The sequence below is a fragment of the Motacilla alba genome, chromosome Z, assembly GCF_015832195.1.
Source record: "Motacilla alba alba isolate MOTALB_02 chromosome Z, Motacilla_alba_V1.0_pri, whole genome shotgun sequence".
NCBI lineage: Eukaryota > Metazoa > Chordata > Aves > Passeriformes > Motacillidae > Motacilla > Motacilla alba.
The window spans coordinates 61475577-61491091 of NC_052046.1; the positions used below are offsets into that span (position 1 = coordinate 61475577).

Here is a 15515-nt window from a genome sequence, read left to right on the forward strand (position 1 = left end):
ATTCTTTGATAGTTTTTCAATCCAGTCACTTAGTCATTCCTGTAACTTCCTGTAGTTCAGAGATTCCTAGATAATATGCTGCAAATATTGAGAATAGTTGGAGGTTAAAAGAAGTGCCAAAATCTGTCTGTTTTAATCGTCACCATGGTTTGAAGTAAGAAAACCAGCAAGGCATGCTTTAAATGCAAGCTGAAAGTCAAAGAGGCATCTGAAATGTAGGAAGTGCTTTTTGAACCCTCCAGGAACTGGATTTATATAATAAATATGTATAGCTTATCTATAAGTCCTTTTGTGTTCTGGCTTCTTCACCTTACAACAGGTTTGGTTGCAGGCAGAAGTTACTCCTTCAGTGTTTTTGATGATCTGGTCTTCTCTGAATGTTATTGAAGTGGTGGAAAGTGGTGTATTGCTGCATTCCTACAATGTCTTGCAAGTAGCTCTTTAATGTAAATACCTATATTTGCAACAGCTTCAAAGCTGGTGCAAGTGGTTTGCCCATAACAGGTTCATATTTTGTCCAGAAACTGTAATTCCATTGTTTTTTTTCAAAAAATGGATTTTCACTCCAGTAAAAATGTAGCCTGTAAAAGGCTGGCTATGTGTTGTGCTATGGTTTCTCAAAGCTTTTTAGAAAGCTTTTAGAACAAAGGTGTTTTTAGAGAAAAATATTTTTCAACTTCCAGGTAAAACTACACCTCCAGATATAATTAGAATTTATTTGTCTGGTTTTCCCTAATTTCAGTAATTTCTCAGCATTTTTGCTGTAATATTTTCCTAGGCATTGTGACAGAAGGGGAGAATTTAACATTCTTACTATCTTTTAATCATCTGTGTCATTTAGCTTGTTCTGATGCATCTGCCATTGCAAAGGAAAGGAAGTTTTCATAGCTGGGGCATGTCTTTTTTCCTGGTGAACTTTATGACTGGAAATGTAACCTAGAATGATTACAGCATGGAACACTAATTTGCACAAGGCTTTGGGTATTAATGACATTAAGCACCATCTGAATACACGTTGCTCAGAAGAAGTCTGTGAAAAAAAGACAACCAAATAATTTTATCAGACTGAGACTTCCACTCCCACAGTTTCAACTACCAGAAGTATTCCTCTGTGGGTTAGTTTATTTTCTGAAAAATTCATGGACTTGACTTTAACAATCTTAGTTCTAAAATGAGGATGAAAACTAAGCAAAAATCCCCTAACAATTCTTAACATCTGACAAGATATTATAAAATGAGCACTTTGAGTCCAAGTAGTACAGTTGGTAGCATCACTACTCTTACAGTATTTATTCCTAATAGCTAATCTAAGCATGCCCTCTTTCAGTTTAAAACTATTGCCCCTTGTCCTCTCACTTTCTGCCCATCTAAAAAGTCTCTTTCCCTCTTTATTATAAACCCCCTTAAGGTACTGGAAGACTACAATGAGGTCTCCCCAGAACCTTTTCTCCAGGATGAACAAGCCCAGGTCTTTCAGCTTGTCTTTGCATGAGAAGTGTTCCAGCTGTCTGGTCATCTTCATGGGTCTCCTCTGAATCTGCTCCAACAGTCACATGTCGTTTCTGAGCTCATGCAGTACTCTAGGTGGGATCTCACAGGGGCAGAATAGAGGGGCAGAATCCCCTCCCTCTCCCTGCTGGTGCTCCCTTGTGGTGTAGCCCAGGACAGGATGGCTTCTAGGCTGTAAGCACACACTGCTGGGTCACATCCAGCTTTTCATCCTGGAGAGCCCCCAGGCCCTTCTCCACAGGGCTCTCCATGAGTTCTTCTCCCAGTCTGTACTCATATCTGGGACTGCCCTGGCCTGGGGCAACACTTCACACTTGGACTTGTTGAACTTCAAGAGATTCCCATGGGCCTACTTCTCAAGCTTGTCCAGGTCTCTCTGGATAGGATCCTGCCTCCTCAGTGTCTCAGGTGCCATATATGAACCTGCTGAGGGTGCACGCGATGTCGCTGTTGGTGTCATTGATGAAGATACCACAGAGCACCAGTCCCCAGATCTCTGTCTGCTCTGAGAAACACCACTCGTCACCAGCCTCCACCCAGAGGGTTCACAAGAGCCATTGACCACAACTCTCTGGCTGTGTCTGTCCAGCAAATTCCTTATTCATTGAATAGTACATTCATCAAAGCCATGTCTTCCCAGTTTGGAGGTAATGATGTCATTAGGGACTATAAAGGTCTTACAGAAGGAGGCAGGAGACATCTGTCAATCTTCCCTTGTCAATCATTGCTGTCACTTGACCACAGAAGACCACCAGATTAGTCAGGCATGATTTGCTCTCAGTAGAATTTGCTGGCTGCCTCAGATCACCTCCTTGTCTTTTCTCTGCCTCAGCATATCTACAAGGAAGATTTGCTTCATAATCTTTCCAAACATGTAAGTGAGGCTCACTGGTCCATACTTCCACAGATCTTCCTTTCTCTCATTTTTAAAAATGGGAATGATGTTTCCCTTTTTCTCATCGCTTCACCTGTCTGCCAGGATATTTCAAATATAGTGGAGAGTGACTTGGCAACATCAGACACTTTCCTCAGGACCTTGAAGTGCATCTCATAAGATCTCATAGACTTGTGGCTGTTCAGCTTCATCAAGTAGTTCCAGACCTGATCTTTGCTTATAGGGGGAAGGACTTTGATCCTTCAACAGCCACAGGTAGAATGAGGGACTTGAAAGAAGTGGGAAGCCTGACTGTCAGTGAAGACTGAGGCAAAGAACTCCATGAATTTCTCAGCCTTCCAGTTACCACTAGTTCACCCTTCTCACTTACCAGGGTGGATACACCCTCCTTGGCCTTTCTTTTCTACCTATGTTCTTATAAAATCCCTTCTTGTTGTTCTTCACATCTCTTGCCAAGTCATGTTCCAGCTTTGCCTTGACTTTCCTGATGCCATCCCTACACATCCAAATTATATCCCAGTAGTCTCCCCAGGTTACCTGTCCCCGCTTCCATGGGCTGTACATTTCTTTCTTACTCCTCAGTTTGATGAGCAGATACTCAGCCATGCCAGTTTCCAGCCTGCCTTCCATGATTTCCTACACATTGGGATAAAGATCTCTTGTGCTCTAAGAGAGTTCTGCCCCTCTGTTTTTAGGGGATCTCATTCACCAATTTTTTCCCAACAGCTGGAATTCCACTCTTGCAAAGTTCAGGGTCTTGATTTCGCTCCTTGCCAGGCCCAAACTCCTTGAGATCATGAACTCAACCAGGGTGGTTGTTACAGCTGAGGCTGCCTCTGTTCTTAACTCCTTTGATATGCTCATCCACTGCATTGATGAGTACCAGGTACAGTAATGTCTCACCTCTGGTTAGTTTGTCTAATATCTATACTAGAAGTTGTCCCCCACACTTTCCAAGAGTCTCCTGGATTGCTTGCTGTATTGATTTCTCAGCAGATGACAGGTGGTTGGAGTCCTCCATCAGGATGAGAGCTTGTGAGCATGATGCTTCCTATATCTGAAGCAAAATGCCTTGTTGACAGGCTCCCTCTGATCAGGCAGCCTAGAGCAGACCCCTGTCACCAGGTGTCCTTTGTTAATCCTGTCCTTGATTTTCACCTTCAGGGTCTCAGTCTGTTTATGGCTGTTTTATCAGGGGCAGCTATTCACAATCTGACCCTGCCTTACATTGAGCACAACACCTCCACCCCTCCTTCCCAGCCTGTCTTGTCTGAAAAGCTTGTGGTGCTCAGCTGCAGTGCTCCAGTCATGTAACTCCCGTCCCAGGTTTCTGCAATAGCAATTAGGTGGTAGTTTTCTAATTGCACCATGATTTTCAGCTCCTCTGGCTTGTTACCTGTGCCGCATGAATTGGTGTAGAGGCACTTCAGCTGGGCTATCCACCTCTTCATCTCCTGGCAAGAACCCCCTCTAATTCTTTTGGGATGATTTACAGGTATTTCCCTGCTGTTCCCTAAAGTGCTGTTGTTCCTGATTTGTTTCTGATAAGCCAGTAGAGCATCCTCTTCTTTTGCTAAAAGTAGTTTAAAGCTCTTCTAGTATGTCTTGCCAGCTTGTTCCCCAGAGTAAGTGTCTGAATGCTTCAGCACTAAGGCTTGCTTAAGCATAGCACAGAGATGTAGCAGTGTTTATAAAATGTATTCCTAATTCTGCAGAACCCTGAAGGCCAGAGCATGAAAAACCATCTGGAAATAAGAGAAAGGAAGGACTATTGTGCAGAGTCTAATAAGGTCCATTCTTTTTTTGTGAGAAAGCTGTTGAATGTGTGACCATGTGCTCAACAAAAAAACAATGCCTAAATAAGCAAGTAAGGTCAGCTTCTTAATAATGATAATCTAGGTCAACATTTTTAAAAGTGCAAACTACTAATTACAGAAATATGGGGCCTAAACTTGCCATATTTCCCTCAGGTAGAATTTTCTTGGCTACACTAACAGTATTCACCAGAGTTATTTTTGGAATCACAGAATGGTTTGTGTTAAAAGGAACCTTAAAGATCCTTCCATACCAGACTTATTGCCATGGCCAGGGACACCTTCCACTAGACCAGGTTGCTTGGGTCTCTATCTAACCGGCCTTGAATACTTCCAGGGACAGGACATCTACATCTTCTCTGGGGAACCTGTTTCTGTGCCTCAGCACCCTCCCAGGAAAGAATTTGTTTTTAATATCTTACCTAAATCTACTCCCTTTCAGTTCGAAGCCATTCCCCCTTGTCCTGCCACTAGTAGCCCTTGTAAGAAATTCCCCTCCAGCTTTCTTCTAGACCTCACTTACACACTGGAAGACTGCTGTAAGGTTGCCGCAGAGCCTTCTCTTCTCCAGGCTGAGTAAGTCCAGCTCTCTCAGCATGTTCTCATAGGAGCAGTGTTCCATTCTCTGATCATATTTGTGGCCTTCCTCTGGACCTGCTTCAACAGGCCCTTGTTCTTCTTATGCTGGAGCTCCAGTTACATTATTTATAATGTTTCCATAAGTGATCCATTCATAGATGCAGGCAAAAAATATCTCATTTTACCTTTTTCAGTCATGAGGGATATACTTGGGCTTAAAAGCATAACATCTTTAGAAGCTCTTGGAGCAGATTCAAAGGTGACCAAAACTCAGGTGTTCCCAATTTTGTTGATCGTTTAAGGTTTCCCTTCTGCAGAGTGATTTAAATTGAGCTGGCAAACTGAGTAGATGAAAACAGGCAGACTTTCATCTTATTTTCATTGTTTATGACAGATTGGGTGGTTCCTGGAGGAAGATGCATGTATAAACAAGCTCTAAGGTAAAATATTGGCAAGTCTGAAAATTGAGCATGCATCATGCTGAAATGATGCTTTCTCAACAGAGAAAAACAGCCTTTGTAGGTGTTTGTCTCAGAGATGTTTCACCAGATGTCTAAGGTTTTTGGAAGAAGTGATACAGATGCTAGACTTGTTAAACTTTCTCTAAAGATTAACCCCTACCCCCTAAAAAATGAAATTAACTAGTAATTTCCAAATCTCAGTAGGGAAAATATGTTCATTAGTTTCGGCTAATTGAAATGTCTTAGGTAAATTTAGGTGAAACTCAGCCACTTTTCCTTCCCTACAAGTTATTCACTGTTGTAACAATGTTTTTCATTATCCTCAGATTTGCAAGAGGTTTTTTTTCTGTTAATGCTGAAAAGTGAGAATTTACTTCAGCTACTGCTCAATTTTTTCTGTTGCAAACCTTCCTTTCAGAAAATTTATCCAACTTCCTGCATCTCTCTGGTCGTGGGACATAGTATAGCTCTGTGCTACACTTAGTTTGTATGCTGAACAGGCATTTTCTTAACTTTTGCAAATACTTGAATAATCTTAGTTCCACTCCATTGTAAATTTTCTCTCACAGATTTGGGTAAATATGATATTAACTAGCATTTTCCCTTTCTCTATACTTTTTGAAAAATGAGAAAGTTATTGCCCTTGTTTAGCAGACTGGCAGTCAGGACAGAATTGTTAAGTCATTTAAGTCAATTGTTAGGTCATGGAAGAGTTTAGGCACCTAGAAACTAAATGGAAGCATGAAATCCATGAGGGCAACAGAACCTTAGCCACTGCGGTGGGTGGGCATTTATAGCAGAGTCAGGTACAGCAGGTTGCTCAGTGCTGTGTCTGTTTGGTTTGAATATCTCTAGGGACAGAGACTACCATCCTCTCTAGAAAACCTGTTCTTGTGTTTGGTCACCCTCCAGTATTTTTTTTTCCTCATGGTTAAATGGAATGTTTTACTTTGATTTATGCTTACTGCCTCCTCTTCATTCACTGGGTATTACTAGGAAGACTCTCACACCATTTTCTTTATTTTCTTCTGTTTATACGCATTTATAAGACCCTCCTGAGACTTCTTCAGGTGGAACAGTTCCAGCTCTCTCAGCCTCTTTTTCTGTAAAAGGTGCTCCAGTCCACTGTGTTCATGGTCTGTTATCAGACTTACTCCAGGATGTTCAGTGTGCCTCAGACCTGGACCCAGCATCTGCACATGCATCACCAGGGCTGAGCAGGGAGAAGGGATCTCATCGCTTGGCCTACTGGCAGTGCTGTTCCTAAAGCAATCCAGGATACCACTGGCCTTTTTTTCCTCAGGGGTACACATCTGGCTCATGGCCAGCTTGTTATTGATTCATATCTCCAGCATAATTTCTGACAAGCTGCTCTTCAGATGTTCAGCCCCTGTGTGTAGCCCCACTGTGTGGCGGACTTGTGTATGTCCATTTTGCACATAGACCTATTCAAGTGCATAGGAACCTGAGTTTTCATCATAAGGTACTCTAGGTATGTATCTGTGCCTAGGCTGCAGCTGGCTTGACAGGTCTGAGGGCTGCTTTTCAGGTCGTGCCTGAGCCTGCTCAGAGGTGCTTTGATAAGTTATCCTGTGCCTACAGCTCCAAAGGAATCCTGTGCTGTGACTATGTTTTTAGCATGCACCTGAATGTGTACTGCTGTCAGTGAATCATTCCAAAAGAGAGCAGCTGTAATCATTTTCCTTCTTAAATCCAGCTGGCAGTCCAGCTTCTTTTTTTTTTTTTCCTTTAATGCAACAGGACTTGCTCAGCAAACAAGGAACCAGGTTTCTTGGTCTTCTGCAATTTCAGAAAGTTCAAAATCACACGTTCCAGAGAACCCAAATTCAAATTAACTCTTTTTCTTTTCGAGCCAATTTACTCATTTTCTTTTCGAGCCATACATGCTGTTGATCAGCTCTGGCATGATAGTACTTCTAAAAGCTCAGCTAGGCTGGATGCTTGTTTGTAGGCCTGCAGGAAGAAGCTGTCTTTCCGGAGGTGTTCTGATACCATGGCAACTGTCACTTCACCAGCAGACAGATAGAAACCCAAGCCCCTGAGCCATCCCATTGCCCAGAGCTACTGAGGCTTTACTAGTTCCAGTAAACATTAGAGGTTGCACTAAGCCTGATGTGATCAACTGCAACGCCAGTGACTTCAAAGATATTTGTCCCACTGTAACCCTCACTGGAATTACTATTTCAGTGACAGTGAAATAATTCCCATCAAGTACAAATTACTAAGAAGCTTTTGGATAGAACTTAACTGTACAAGTTAAACCTATTTGTCATAGCTATGATCAGTGAACTGAAGACTGGAAGGCAATCTAATTTTACTGTTTCATTCAGATGTAAAAGTTGGAAATGGCTACCTACAGGTAAATTCCTAGAGAGAGTTTCCATTACAAATGCAAAATACTGTCCAGGGATGCAGGACCAGGGTATATTAGAAAAATTAATTTCAAGTAATTTACATCTGTTCATTGCAAAAGCAATTTGTCTTGCAGCTACTACATTGAGAGAGATAGAGAGGGATTTGTCTTTGTTCTGAAAATGTAGCCTAACAGTGAAAAGTGAGGGGGATGCCAAAGGCCAGACTGAAAGGACTCATGGGTTTGCCAGATAGGTCAGAGTTAGGATTGTCTGCCAGTTACTGATCTGAAGCCTTTGTACTACGTCTGACTGGGATGAAGGTTTTTTTCACCATAACAACTCCTGTGGTGATGATAACAGACCAGCATTTCAGATGCCGCTGGACAGCATTTGTGCAGTATGAAAGCATTCGCTGCTCACTCTTACCCCAGTGAATAGATTGGAGTGTGTGAGAGGTAGGGAGAGGACACAACTAGGCATATGGCCCAAACTGACCAAAGAGATCTTCCACACCCTGCAGTGTCACGTTCAGCAATAAAAAAGTGTTAGGAGTTAGGTAGGTTAGCTGTCTATTGCTTGGCAACTGCTGGGGCATCTGTCTAGCATGGGAGGTGATTAGTGGTTGTCCTTGTATCATGAGCTCTGGGTTTTTTTCCTCTATATCTTCTTTCACTTTTCCATTGCCTGTTAAACCGCTCTTACCTTGACCCATGAATTTTCTGGGGCTTGCTCTTTCCTTTTATCTTTCCCCATAAAACTGTCTTTGAGAGTGGGGAAGGGAGCAAGTGTCTGTGTGGCGCTTAGGTGCCCACAATAGTTTAGCGTAACTCATATAATTATCAGTTTTCAGGACAGCTCTTTAGGTGTGTGTTTAAAACCCATGAATTAATGAAATTGAAGCTTTTGTAGAACAGTTTTTTGCTCTGAAGTCCATGGAAGCAGGGAACATTGAACAGGCAGAGAAATTCCTCACATTTTCTGGAGAGCACCATGTGGAGCGAAACAGGACCTCTGAATCACTTCAGTCCTTACCTTGTCTTCTTTGTTTTTCATAGTCAATGGTGGTGTCTGATGAGACAGCCTTTAAACAGCAGCCACCATGAGAAGGCTTCTATCAAGAAAGATGAAGACTGCTAATAGCATTTTGCTTGCTTGTTTCAAACCATTGTGTTCTTTCCAGCCTGAATGGTTTACTGCCCATTTGTGGATTTCATGTTTCATGGAAGGCTGGCATCCCTTTCTCCCAAGAGAAATCTGGAAATGTGAGGGAAATTGCAAAACCATGATTTTGAATATCAAATAGTCAAAATATTTGCCTGGTTTAGCTGAGGGAAAAGTAATTCTTAGAGGGAGATTCCTTGCCCATAAAAAGCTGGTCAAGGAAGTAGAAAATGTATGTCTATGTTCACTTCCCATTGATCCTCCAATAAGAAGCTCCTCTAGTGTGTTATCCTTGCAGCCAGTGCATCTCTGCTCTGCATTTTCTGAATGCAGGGTCAAGTACTATACTTGCTAAGGATTGAATAGGGAGCATAGACACAAAGATACAGAGATAAACATTATACAGGGCCTGGCTGGGATGGAGTTAGTTTTCTTCCAGTTTTCTTCCAAAACTCTTCTGGAGTTTTCTCCAGATGGAGTTAGTTTTCTTCCAGCAGAGATGCTGCTCTATTTTGGATTTGGTACAAAAGCAGTGGTGATGGCAGTGTTGTGGCAAGGCTTGTGTGGCATTAGGGCTTTCTCTTTTCCCAACTCTGCCTCAGCAACAAGAAGGTTGGGAGAGCATGAGATATTGGGAGAGGATGTAACCAGGACAGTTGACCCAAATTGACCAAAGGGATATCCCATGCCATAGAATGTCATGGGTGGGGAGGGTTTGGGATTTTTTTGAATGTAGACATTGCTTAGAGACTAACCAGGGTCAGTATCATTGTGCTTGTGGGAGGTGAGTGGCTTCTTCACATCCCTTGCTTTTGTTTTATTCTTGCTTATTATTGTTTTCTTCCTTCTTCCTTGTTCCTTCCCATTTTGAACTGTTTTTATCTCAGCCCCCAAATTTTCTTGCTTTTGTTCTTCCTATTCTATCCTTGTCTGACAGTGAGGGAATGATAAAGTAGCTGTGTAGGCCTGACATGCTGACCAGCATTAACCCACAACATATCCTAAAATAATAGTCATCTATGGGCCTGCCTGGCAGAAATCACACAGGACCAAATTTTCACTCACATGCATGAAGTTACTAATGGCTTAAATGTTTGTTGTATAAGGCCCCAAAACAGAAAAGAAGTATTGAGGCTTCTGAGAGGGAGAATGGCACAGATGAGTCCTATAATATTAAGATTTAAAAAAAAATGATAACAGAAAAATCTTACACTGTGTATCTGTAGAACTGCCTTTATACAGGTGCTTCCTAATCCAGTTTGCATGTAGCTATCAATCTGTTCACCCCAGAAAAGTCTCATATGGAAGCTTGTCTATTGAATTGTGCCTGGTATCTCCATAATGACAAAATTTTTTAATAAGTTGTGGCAGGATGCCCCCCTGCCCTAGGAGGGCCTATCTGTTACCTATCAGCTGATGCAGTAGCTCAGGGCGTCTTTCCCTCACATGTATTTACAAATTGCTGAAATAACTCAATCAGGGCAGCTTGTCTTGTAGCAAGTCATTTCAGCACCATGGTGGTGACATTCCCAGCTGACAATAAACATCTTGCCTTAAAAGCAAGATTCTAGGGAGACAAGCTTGAATTTCTGACTAACAGACACTTCACTTTACAAACTACAGAAGCTACACCATGCTTTCATTTGCATATTCCCTGGAAGTGTGTGGGGATCTCTCCTCAAGGTTTGGGATGCCTATCTTGAGTTACTCTCACGAGGGTTGAGTGAAAGGTCTCTGTGTACCCCATGATCAATTTGGTGGTTACATTCACTCCTATAGAGTTTCTTTGCTAGCTGTTACATACGTACCTTTATTTTGTGCACTGTTTTATGTAATCTATTAGTTTATTTGTTTTGTCCTATCTAGTAAGTAATTCTGTTTAAAGCCTTTTGTCTGTTTGTCTATTTGTCTAATGTCCTGTCTATTTAATAAATAATCCATTTTATAATAGACCTGATCTGCCATTCTTGAGAACTTGAGAGCCAGAGCGATTTAGGTGCAGGTCACTTAAGTAGAGCTGCTGTGAAAAATCTGAGACTAAGGCAGGGCTCGTTCAAAGCTCTCACTCGATCCACAGCACAAGTGTGTGAAAAAAGGTTTACATCTGAAACAACACCAAGACATTTAATTAGTTAAAAGCTTTCAATATTTTTTATCTCCTGGACAGAAGAATCATGTATCAATAACAATGGAAAAACTAGCCTGGCTTTGAAGAAAAGATTTTCTTTTTAACTTAATAGAAAACTTGAATACTGAACTTGAGCAAATGCTGTAATTTATCTATTTGTTGCAATACTGCCTTCCTATAGCACTATAGGAAGCTATAGTATAATAAGCATTCTCAGTAATTGCTACCATTAGTGTCACACAGCCACTAATACATTATCTTGGGTGCACTATCCCAGAAAACACTAAAATGTGAATCCTTCATATTTGGGAAAGCTGAGACATCACCTTAGTCTTTTTCCACTTGATTTAATGTGCTCTAGCTAATATCTTGTCAAGCTGACATTTGAATGCAGATAACACTGGCATATATATATATATATATATATATAGAGAGAGAGAGAGAGAGAGAGAGAGAGCGCGAGCATGAAAATATCTTTTTGGACCAACAAACACAGATCAGTTAATATGAGTGATTACCTTCGTATGGTGAATTAGGGTTACCTGGACACTAATCAGACAGTGTTAAACATAATCTTGGAATAGTTACATGACATGTAAATGAATTATAGCATAAACAAGTGATGCTGCATGAGTTTTTGATTGGATTCAAGATCAGAATATGCAAAAGCAATCAGAACCAAGCTGGATGGTGTTCAGCAGATTCTGCTCTGGTTTTTAATCACAGGTTCAGAATTGAACATCATTCCAAACTTGTGGTAGAGTTTGAATTTTCTGTCTTGATTTAGAAAATAAAAAAATATCCATGTCCTCTAGCCTGAGAGATGCATCTCCTTCTATCCCTTCCTGTGTCAGCTGAGCTTGACTGACAAACTTAGGTTCGATCTACTCCAGTGTCTACCAGATATGGAGATGTTAGCAAGGTCTTTTCAGCTTTGGTCTCATTTCCCTGTCACAGTGGCATGTCCATCGATAAAATCACATCTTTATATTTACTTGCTTACACTTTTTGTCCACACCCACTCAGCTGACATAGGCTTTTACCAGTCACTCTTGATAAAACAGCTTGAGCTAGAAATCAATGCTGATATGACAACTCATAAGAGCAACTTCAAATCCACTCTGTTGAGAGCAAATCCATTTGCTTTTAATGAAGGCACCCCTGCTTACAGAAGTGATCAATGTGGCAAGACATAAGCATGTGTTTGACTCCCGGTATGTGCTTAAATTTCCAAGCACTCTCAGGCTTAAAACTTGTGCTCATTTGAGCTGAGGATTCGATTGCTGATTCTAATAACTGTGAAGAAAGCTGCTAAACTGATGATGCAATAGGAGCTGAGATGGCAATAACTGTGTGTGTGTCATCTTTAAAAATACTTTCCCTCTTGCCGTGCATGTAAATGCCATGACAGAAGAGACAGAAGAAAAGGCTTTCCAGGCCATTTATTTGTTTATTTATTGTTAGGATTCATGAAACAGATGTGGACAATCTCAATATTTTCCGTTGGGTTTTGGGCAGGTGTTTATGGACAAGATTTATCCAGATGACTGATTTTGTAAGAGTATGAGGGAGTCTAGTGAAGGAATTTGAGTCACTAGGAAAGGGGATCAATATCAGATTTCTTCAGAGCTTCCAAGCAATGTTGTATACTTTTGACTATAACATTGGTATGAAGAAGATGCTTCCTTCTCCCAGCAGAGGTAGCACCACTGAAAGAACAAGATGAAATGCACTTGGTCTCATCATTACTTCAGGTGTAATTGGAGAATAACTGGTTTCAGGCAGTGAAGGCTGTGACTGAAAAGCATGCAGTTTGAGCTAAATTACATCCATTCTATGAATTAAGCATAGACTTCATTGAGCTTTTTGCCCAGGCATATCCAGCAAACACACTTCTTTAGTAAGGCAGTACAAAGATGCTGTATTAGACTGACCTCCACAATACTGGAAGGGAAAAATGTGAGCCTGCATCATGAATTAACTTAGGTGAGATGTTTCCTTTACATGTTCAGGAAGGGCTGGACATGTTCATACCAAGGGTGAGTCCACATAGAGCTGTATAAAGCTTTAGTCTTTCAAAAAATGGTGTGAGTGTTTTGCAGTCTTGAGGTTTTTTCAGTTTGGCCAACAGTTTTTTCCTGGAAAGAGAATGTTTGCTGTGAGCCAGCCCTGTCTGCTGTCCATCTCCTTCCAGGATGAGTGAAGCCCATCTCTGTCTGCACATTCTTCTCTCTATCTTTTGCATTTGGATGTTGCCTGGTCCCTGTCTTGTGTTTTTTGTTTTAATCACTGCTTTTTTGTTCTTAGTCATTATTGCACCATGCATTGTGAAATGTTGATAGGATTGGAAGTCACTGTTTGCATAATAATATACTTTTTATTTTGTATTTAGTCATATAAATATTTTCTTACAATATCTTTTCTGTTACATATTACACAGGGTGATTCGTTGTTACAGTGTACTCCTTGCATTTCAGAATGTCATGTGTTGAAACAAGCATTACTCTGATGATGTCACAAGTGCCTTTGTCATGGTTTCTTATGCATTTATACCCCTCACCAGGTGACGTATTCTGTTGAACTAACTCTGAAATGGTACATTTTCTATCAGCACACTTACACTTGAGAATGTATTGTACTTCTGTTTTGAGTATTACAGCAGTTCATGAAGAAAGGACTGGATTAACTTTATCATATTCACAATGAGGAAAACATGCATGCTGAATACTTTAGTTATAGTGGTGCATAATAATTTGTCGTTTCATGAGTTATCCCAAAGTACAAGTTACAGTACAGATAATAAATGAAAGCATATATTGTCTGAAGAGAATAGCTTAGGCAGCCCTGTATTAGTAAACAATGAACACTTAGACTAAACATCAGGATGAATATTTTTTTCCCATTTGGGGAATCTATTAATAGATTTCTTATTTCCATTCTGGCTTAATTTTCTGCAACTTGTATTGGCTCTGGCATCATTATATCTCAGTTTCCTCCTACTATTCTGTCCATGGCCTTATTTATCCATCATTTTATTTGGCCCCCCATTTCAGATATTAGGTTAAGCTGGAATATTTATCTCAGCTGTTGCAATTTGGAAAAGTCACTCAGAATGCTTTGGCAATGCTCTTCAAGAGGTAGACAGAGACCTTCAGTCTGATTCAATTGTTCCCTTCATTCTCCCCTCCACCAACAGTTCTTACAGAAATTTAGAAAAATGTATGTATTACACACACACACACACACAGACATTCCTCAGCTGCTGGACAAAGAACACTTTACCGCTTTGTACCCTTCAGATAAATTGTAATAAACCCATGGCAACTCCTGTTAGAGTGCTACTGAACTACACAGTAGCATATATCTAAAAAGTTTTCTTAGCAATGGAGGTATCACAGAACTGTTGAAATTGATCTGGATTCAGCCGATAAAGGACATGCAAATGGCAACTCTAAGTCTTGTAAGCTGTCGTTGAGCTGAATACTATAAAACAAGAGAAAAAAATATTTCATTACTGAAATGCATAGTTATAAATGCCATTATATTTTTAGCAGGCTGAAGCAAACATTCAGCCTGGTTTACAGGTTATACACATGTTACATCAATACAACTTATGCTTCTATGGGTTGCAGACTCTAATTCAAAAGGAGAGGGCCTGTGCAGGACTGGCCTAACTTGCCATTAAGGGGAGACTAAAATTCACTGGCTTTTAACTAAATGATACAAGTTTTATTATAAGAGAAATAAAGACTCAGGTGATAACTGCTCCAGCTTTTTGCAGGGCAAGCTGATCCATGCAATCTAGTCCCATTCACACAGTACTAGATCTATATCAATTTCACAATGTGATCTTTGATGCCAAAATCTTATATGAGGCATATTAATGCCTACTCTCATCAAAGGAAAAGTAGCATCAGTCATTGAACAAAATAAAGTACATAGAAATAGTGTGACTAACCTTATAATACTTTTGCCCGATATGGGAAAAATGGGATTAACATACTCAATGCATGCTCTAAGATTACCACAGGCACTGAGGGTTGGACATAAGCTTGCTTATGAGGAGGGAAGCTGAAATAACCATTCCAAACACAACCTAAGCCATGGAAATAGAGCTGGAGATCCTGACATGAATACCTCTTAAGAATAAGATATCCCAAATGAGCAATGCAGCTATAAATGAGCTAACAACATTTGGAAGATTCAGGAAGAGTAGACAGGAAAATATAATGTATAGTGATGACATTTTCATGGTCTCACATTTTATGGACCTCCAACATTACTTCCTTGATTTATAAGCTGGGTTTTTTAATGCAAAAATATGAGGTCTGGTAGAAAAAATAAAGGTGGTATTAGAATGCAGCTCCTTCTATGTCACAGAGAAGGAAGTATTAATCAGAACTACACAATAACTGCAAACAACTGAGAATATCCATAAACATGGTTGAGACATAGAGCTTTCTGTGCAACCTCAGAGCATATTGAAATGACAAAATGGAAAAATAATTGCCAAACTGGTGATGACCATCACTGTTCATCGTGCTTTGCATAGCAATGAGTATGCTGAGTGCCCTTCCCTGTGCCAGCTCCCCG

The 15515-nt window shown here is 40.6% G+C and overlaps 1 long non-coding RNA gene across 1 annotated transcript in view; it reads left to right on the top strand.

Annotated features, from left to right (window-relative positions):
- The window catches only part of LOC119695864, a 49701-nt gene that overhangs the window by 7190 nt on the left and 26996 nt on the right, over window positions 1–15515 (top strand). The gene's annotated exons all lie outside the window — the stretch shown is intronic.